Source organism: Ranitomeya imitator, chromosome 4 (genome assembly GCF_032444005.1).
Source record: "Ranitomeya imitator isolate aRanImi1 chromosome 4, aRanImi1.pri, whole genome shotgun sequence".
NCBI lineage: Eukaryota > Metazoa > Chordata > Amphibia > Anura > Dendrobatidae > Ranitomeya > Ranitomeya imitator.
Window position 1 is genome coordinate 248,631,647 of NC_091285.1, and position 7,876 is coordinate 248,639,522.

Here is a 7,876-nt window from a genome sequence, read left to right on the forward strand (position 1 = left end):
GTGTCCAGTACTGAGGTTTATTCATAGCCAAAGGTGTAGAGTCAATTCCCTTCAAAGGAATAGGGACTTCCAGAGGCTCCAGACTAAACCCACAGCGATTGGCAAATGACCAATCCATAAGACTCAGGGCAGCGCCTGAATCCACATAGGCATCGACGGAAATGGATGATAATGAACAAATCAGAGTCACAGACAGAATGAACTTAGACTGTAAAGTACTAATGGCAACAGACTTATCAACCTTTTTTGTGCGTTTAGAGCATGCTGATATAACATGAGCTGAATCACCACAATAAAAGCACAACCTTTTTTTCCGCCTATAATTTTGCCGTTCACTTCTGGACTGAATTTTATCACATTGCATTATCTCAGGTGACGGTTCAGACGACACCGCCAAATGGTGCACAGGTTTGCGCTCCCGTAAACGCCGATCAATCTGAATAGCCATAGTCATAGACTCATTCAGACCAGTAGGCGCAGGGAACCCAACCATAACATCTTTAATGGCCTCAGAAAGGCCATCTCTGAACCTTGCAGCCAGGGCGCACTCATTCCACTGAGTAAGCACCGACCACTTCCGAAATTTTTGACAATAAATTTCTGCTTCATCTTGCCCCTGAGAGAGGGCCAACAAAGCTTTTTCAGCCTGAATCTCTTGGTTAGGTTCCTCATAGAGCAAACCCAATGCCAGAAAAAACGCATCCGCATTAAGCAACGCAGGGTCCCCTGGTGCCAATGCAAATGCCCAATCCTGAGGGTCACCCCGCAGGAAAGATATAATAATCTTGACTTGCTGAGCAGGGTCTCCAGAGGAGCGAGATTTCAAAGAAAGAAACAACTTGCAATTGTTCCTAAAATTCAGAAAACGAGATCTATCTCCAGAAAAAAACTCTGGGACAGGAATTCTAGGTTCAGACATAGGAGCATGTACAACAAAATCCTGTATATTTTGAACCTTAGCGGCAAGATTATTCAGGCTGGAAGCCAAACTCTGGACGTCCATGATAAACAGCTGGGATCAGAGCCACTCAAAGATTAAGAGGAGGAGGAAGTAGCCAGGCTGCAATAAGGCTAGGCAGCAAACTCTGAGGGGAAAAAAAAAAAAAAAAAACTTCCTCAGACTACTTATCCTCCTACTTCAGCCAATACAATTAACACTTTGTGGGCCGGTTATACTGTCATGATCCCAATGGCAGGGGATCACTAAAGGACAAGCACAGATACAAACAAGCTCTAGGGCGATGGAACCTGAGCTGACCGCGACCCTGAACCTAACACACAAATAAAAGTAGCCGGGGAACGTGCCTACGATGATCCTAGACGTCTCGCTCCAGCCGAAGATCTAACTTCCCCTATTAGAAGAAACACAGACCTCTCTTGCCTCCAGAGAAATACCCCACAGAAATAGCAGCCCCCCACATATAATGACGGTGAAATGAGAGGAAAGCACATACGCAGTATGAAAACAGTTTCAGCAAAATGAGGCCCGCTAAAGCTAGATAGCAGAGGATACAAAAGTGAACTGCGCGGTCAGCGAAAAACCCTTCAAAAAACCATCCTGAAATTACTTGAACTCATGTGCCAACTCATGGTACATGAGGAGCAATTTCAGCCCACTAGAGCAACCAGCAGCAATAATCACATATCTGCAGGCTGGACTAAACACCAAATAAAGCAAAACACCAAAACAGGAAAATCCAAACTTAGCTTGACCAGAAGATTCTAGGAGCAGGGAGCAGAGGTAACAAGACACACTGGATACATTGATAACCGGCGAGGAAATGCCAGCAAAGCCAGGTTAAATAGGAAACTCCCATATCCTGATGGAACAGGTGGAACCCAGAGACCAGGAAAGACAAGTCACCCAGTACCATCAGTAACCACCAGAGGGAGCCCAAAAACAGAACTCACAACAGGCAATATACTACGTGACTGGGCAATATACTATGTGGCTGGGCAATATACTACGTGACTGGGCAATATACTATGTGGCTGGGCAATATACTATGTGACTGGGCAATATACTACGTGACTGGGCAATGTACTATGTCACTGGGCAATATACTATGTAGCTGGGCAATATAGTACGTGACTGGGCAATATACTACGTGGCTGGGCAATATACTACGTGGCTGGGCAATATATAACATAGTAACATAGTAACATAGTTAGTAAGGCCGAAAAAAGACATTTGTCCATCCAGTTCAGCCTATATTCCATCATAATAAATCCCCAGATCTACGTCCTTCTACAGAACCTAATTGTATGATACAATATTGTTCTGCTCCAGGAAGACATCCAGGCCTCTCTTGAACCCCTCGACTGAGTTCGCCATCACCACCTCCTCAGGCAAGCAATTCCAGATTCTCACTGCCCTAACAGTAAAGAATCCTCTTCTATGTTGGGCAGTGCAATATACTACGTGGACATGCATATTCTAGAATACCATCCGTTAGAATCGGGCCACCATCTAGTAGGAATATATGAGGCTGTCAAATTCATGACAATAAGGCTGCGGTGACACGTTCAGTATTTGGTCAGTATTTTACATCAGTATTTGTAAGCCAAAACCAGGAGTGGAACAAATAGAGGATAGGTATAATAGAAACATATGCACCACTTCTGTATTTATCACCCAGTCCTGGTTTTGGCTTACAAATACTGAGGTAAAATACTGACCAAATACTGCTAGTGTGACAGCAGCCTTAGCCAGTAGCCAGTTCGTGCATCGCAGTCCATATGCAAATCATGAGGCTTAAAGAGCACCTATGGCTAGTTTCACATTTGCGGTAGAATCCGCAGCATTTAATCCGCATCTGCAAGTGCAGGAAAAAACGCATAGAAACACGTACAAACGTGGCGTTTTTTAGACGCATGCGGGGAACGCATGCGGTTTAAAAATGCCGCGTTTGTACGTGTTTCTATGCTTTTTTTCTGCGTTTGCGTTGTTGGTGTGCAGGGTGAAAAATTTAACAGGAGAAAAATCTAGATAACCAGACATCACCAATGGTACTACAGAGGGCGTGTATTATGGGATCTCTATATATAGACCCTTGAACAGCTGAAATCTTCAGATTTTGCTCCTGTATGCTGTGTCATAATGGATCTTTGCATGGAGAGCTTTTATTTCAGCCTGGATTTAAGCATCAAGCTGTTTCTTGCCTGTGCGTTTGCTTGGGAGCAAGACAGAAATCGCAAAAGATTGAGAATGAGACGGCGTAGGCGTTTTTGGAGACACCCCATTATTGAATTACGTGAGAGACGTGGAGCCTATCACACTCTGTATGGTGAGCTTAATGCCAACCCGGAGAAATTCCAAGAATATACAAGGATGTCGCAAGACTCATTCCAGGATTTGCTTGCTTGTGTCCAAGGAACCATACGGAGACAGGACACCCAGCTCCATAGAGCGATTCCACCCGAGGAACGTCTGCTGGTTATATTAGGGTATGTTCCAAATCTAAACCAATGACAGTCCAAATTTTGGGCGTTCAGACATGTATTTTTGGGGTATTTTCCTTTCTGTCTTTAGCATAACCACACCATAAATAGAATAGATTGTAAAAAAAAAATTTCTTACAGATTTCTGGCAACCGGAGAGAGTTTATCATCCCTCCATTTCCAATACAGGCTTGGAATTTCCACCCTGTCTGGAATAGTTGCGGACACCTATCGGGCTTTGTGGAATGTTCTCCGGGATGAGTTTATACCCCTACCCACCTTGGACATGTGGCTTGAAATTGCGGAAATATTCTGGAGTGTGTGTGATTTCCTCAACTGTTTGGGAGCGGTTGATGGAAAGCACATCCGCATTATAAAACAAGCCAGAACTGGATCGGCGTACTTCACTTACAAAAAATATTTTTCTGTTGTGCTCATGGCAATAGCCGATGCGGACTGTCGCTTTTCACCGTGGACATTGGAGCTTTTGGCCGTGGCATTGATTCCCAGACTTTTAAGAACTCTGATATGGGCCGCCGTGTGTATGGCAAAAATTTTAATTTTCCATGGCCACAACGGCTCCCCAACACTCAAGGTCCACCGATGCCATTTGATATGGTTGGGGATGAGGCCTTTCAGATGTGTGAAAACCTACTGAAGCCATATTCCAGTCAGGACTTGAACCACACTAAAAGGATCTTTAACTACAGACTGACCAGGGCCCGAAGAACAGTAGAGTGTACCTTTGGCTTTCTAGTCTCAAAATGGCGCATTCTTGCATCAGCCATTAATCTAAAAATGGAGACAGTCGATGAGGTGGTCAAAGCCTGTGTGGTTCTGCACAATTAAATAATGGCTAAGGAGTGACCCAACATTGAACTGGATGAACCAGTTGCACACCCACTGCCCGATTACCATCATCACCCGCTGCGGTCAACTGCTGAAGTTGGTCACATGCGGGACCAATTTGCCGCCTTTTTTTATTCTGATATTGGACGTGTGTCATGGCAGGACAATGTTGTGTAAATGTCCTGTTGTAATTTTATCTGTACCAGTAATTTTCTTAAATGTTAATAATATTTTTCATTAATAAACCTTGTTTTTTGTTGTCTTCACTGTGTCTCCTATGTATTTCCTCTACAAACCAAGGCTGTCCTCAAACTAGCAGTATTTGGTCTGTATTTAATATCAGTATTTGTAATCCAAAACCAGGAGTGGGTGATAAAGGCAGAGGTGCTAATTATGTTAATATTAAAATTTACCTCTAATTGTTTCACTCCTTGTTTTGGCTTACAAATACTGATATAAAACACTGACCACATACTGCTATTGTGACAGCAGCCATGTTGATTTAGTGGTAAGGTTGTTGACGTCATTGCGTCCTGATTCTGTTTTGCTATGCAGAATCCATTGGACACAGACTGAAGAGACAATGACTGTCATACAAAACAGATCTATACTCATCAAGTCATGTGTCAGAAATAATGAATTCATGATGCACATATAACAGCCTCATGAATTCACTATTTCTGACACATGTATAGGTGAGCATAGATATGCCGTGTTTATGACCACCATCGTCCCTTCACTGTGTGTGGAATATTATGTACACAGTCGAGAAAATGGAGGTTATACAAGGCAGTTCTCTACTCACCAGGTCAAGTGTCCTAACTAATGAGTTTTTGGACACCTGACCTGTTGAGTATAGTTCTGCATTGTACGTCCGCCATTTTCTCTTCTGTCTGCAACACTAGTCACAGACTAAAGGAAGAGATTATGGAGATAATACATGAATTATTTTTTTGGCCCACCTCATATCTCTATACTAAAGACACACAAAGCTGCAGTCATTTATTTGCTAACTACTGGAGCTATGATGTAGCCAAAAAATTAAGTGTTCGGCGCACGGTGTGTGTTGACGACGGTGAAAGACACAATAAACCACACATAATTGGGGGCAAAACATAATATTACTTTTTTTTTTTACACAAACTTTAAATTTAACTGCGCCTGCTTGGGGTAGAGTGATGTAAACGGGGGGTGTGAAGCAGTGAGGCCTGGCTAACAGTGGATGATGCAGGGGTGGCAGGAGAAGGGGCAATGAAACTTGAGGGGTCTGGTAGTTCAGGAATAGGGCTTGACACATGAGAGGCTTGAGACGCACTGGATGGGTGAGATAAACCTGATATTACAGACACACTGGGAGGTGAAGGGGGAGGAATACTAAGAGTCCGCTGTTGTTTTTTTTTTTACTTTCTGGGATTGCCAGGTTCTGGGAAGCATTGGAGGACTCATTTGTCGTGGCATGGTCGTGGTGGGTGACATGTTAGGGTCCGGCTGCACTGTGCCAGAGTCCATAGTGCTCGTAGAGGGTGCTGCCATGCCAGAGTCCATAGTGCTCGTAGAGCGTGCAGCCATGTCAGAGTCCATAGTGCTTGTAGAGCGTGCAGCCAAGCCAGAGTCCATAGTACTCGTAGAGCGTGCAGCCATGCCAGAGTCCATAGTGCTCGTAAAGCGTGCAGCCATGCCAGAGTCCATAGTGTTCATAGAGCGTGCAGACATGCCAGAGTCCATAGTGCTTGTAGAGCGGAAGGCCATGCCAGGGTCCTGCTGCATCGTGGTGGTGGTGGTACGGAAGGCCATGCCAGAGTCCTGCTCCATCGTGGTGGTGGCGGTACGGAAGGCCATACCAGGGTCCTGCTGTGGTGTCAGTGGAGGATGTTCAAGCAGGAGCAGCGGTTGTCATAGTGGTGGCGGTGGGCTGTCCAACATTACTGGCATGGTGGTGGTGCTGTACTGGTGTCCGGTAGTGCTAGGAATAGAGGTGGCCGTGCAATGGTATGCAGCAGAAGTCGGCATTGAGGTTAATCGTGACAGTGAAGGCACAGGTGGATATGTCGCCACTGTCTGCTGAAAATACCGACTCTGCTGCATAGCCTGCACGTAAGCAGCATTGCAGGCTGGCATGACACTAAGCCGGAGATCAGGAGTAAGGTGTTCCGACACGCCCTGCTCAATCTGGTTAAAAAAATGATGTGCTGGCCTCTGGAGGTCGGCTTTTACTTGGTCAAGGCTTTTGGTGACCTCCTGGATACGGGTATTCATGTGGCTAAGGGAAATATCCATTCGGTCACCCAAAGCCTTGAGTCCTTTGTGAAAAACCGAGCTCAAATGCAAAAACTCGGGCATGAGGGACCTGTCCGATGCCCTCTGCCGCTGCCGGGAGGAGCCCAAAAAAAAGGGGCAGTGGCAGAGGACTGGGAAAGGGGAAGACCTGATGGACCAGCTTCCTGGTCTCCAGTTTGTGTGGCAGGCCCACTTGCTGCAGCGCTGCTGGATGGCTGGGACGGGTCCGTGGCTGTTTGATGAAGGACCGCTCCAGAACCTGGGCCAACAGTAGTGCTCCATGTGCTGTGAAAAAAGGAAAAAATAAATTAATACCAAAAATTAAACAGACGACAACTCCTGTGGAATAGAAACATACAGATTATGGCAATACAACACAACCTAATGCACGGGATAAATACTTACGTTCTCTGGGCAAGGACCGGTCTTAAAAATGCCAGAACACGATGGTATTTGTACTTTCGGATCATTTCCAGAACCACTGGGAACACGGCTCTCTTGACGCAGGTCCTTGTTGAAGCGAGAGGATGGATGGTAACAATTGCTTTGGTTGTTCAGATCAGCCATAGTGTAAGAATAGGGTGTTCATGTAAAGCTGCATGAAACATTTAAACAGCCTAAATATATAACAGTACAGACACAGAGGACTAATAAATGCATAAAGTGTATGAGAACATGATGCAAGGAACCAGATTATGGTTGAAGTTTTTTTGAATGGGCCACACAGGAATAGTTAGGTTAATGCGTTGAGGCGGTAGGACAGTCTGAACAAGTGCATTTTTAGGGTATGCTTAAAACTGTGGGGATTAATTGTATTAACCTGGGTACTGCATTCCAAAGATTTGGCGCAGCACGTGAAAACTCTTGGAGACAGGAGTGGGAGGTTCTGGTAATTGAGCATGCTGTTAGGGGTTGAGTTCCCGCCTCTGCACAGGGGGAATCTCAGGCCATCTCTGCTGCGGTCTCCTATTCTTCTCCTGCCGCAGTGGAGCCTGCTCAGCGGAGACGTCGGTCCCGTCGTCTCGCTCGGTCTGACTCTGTACAAAGAGTTACTGCTACTTTTCCTGCTTCTGCCATTGGAGTCAGTGCTGGGCAGCGGCGAGCAGATGCTTCTGGGACTAAGTCCTGCTTTTCTCGTTCTGAGCATGACCAGAGTAAGATCTCTCAGTGGAGATCGAGGGTCACATGATCAGTTTCTGCACCTAAGGCCATTGGTCCTTTCAGGAAGGTCCTGTAGGTGCTCACGCTCTGTGGCAGCCTCTCATTGGTCCTTCTAGGAAGGTCCTGTGCGTGCTGCAACTATTTAAGG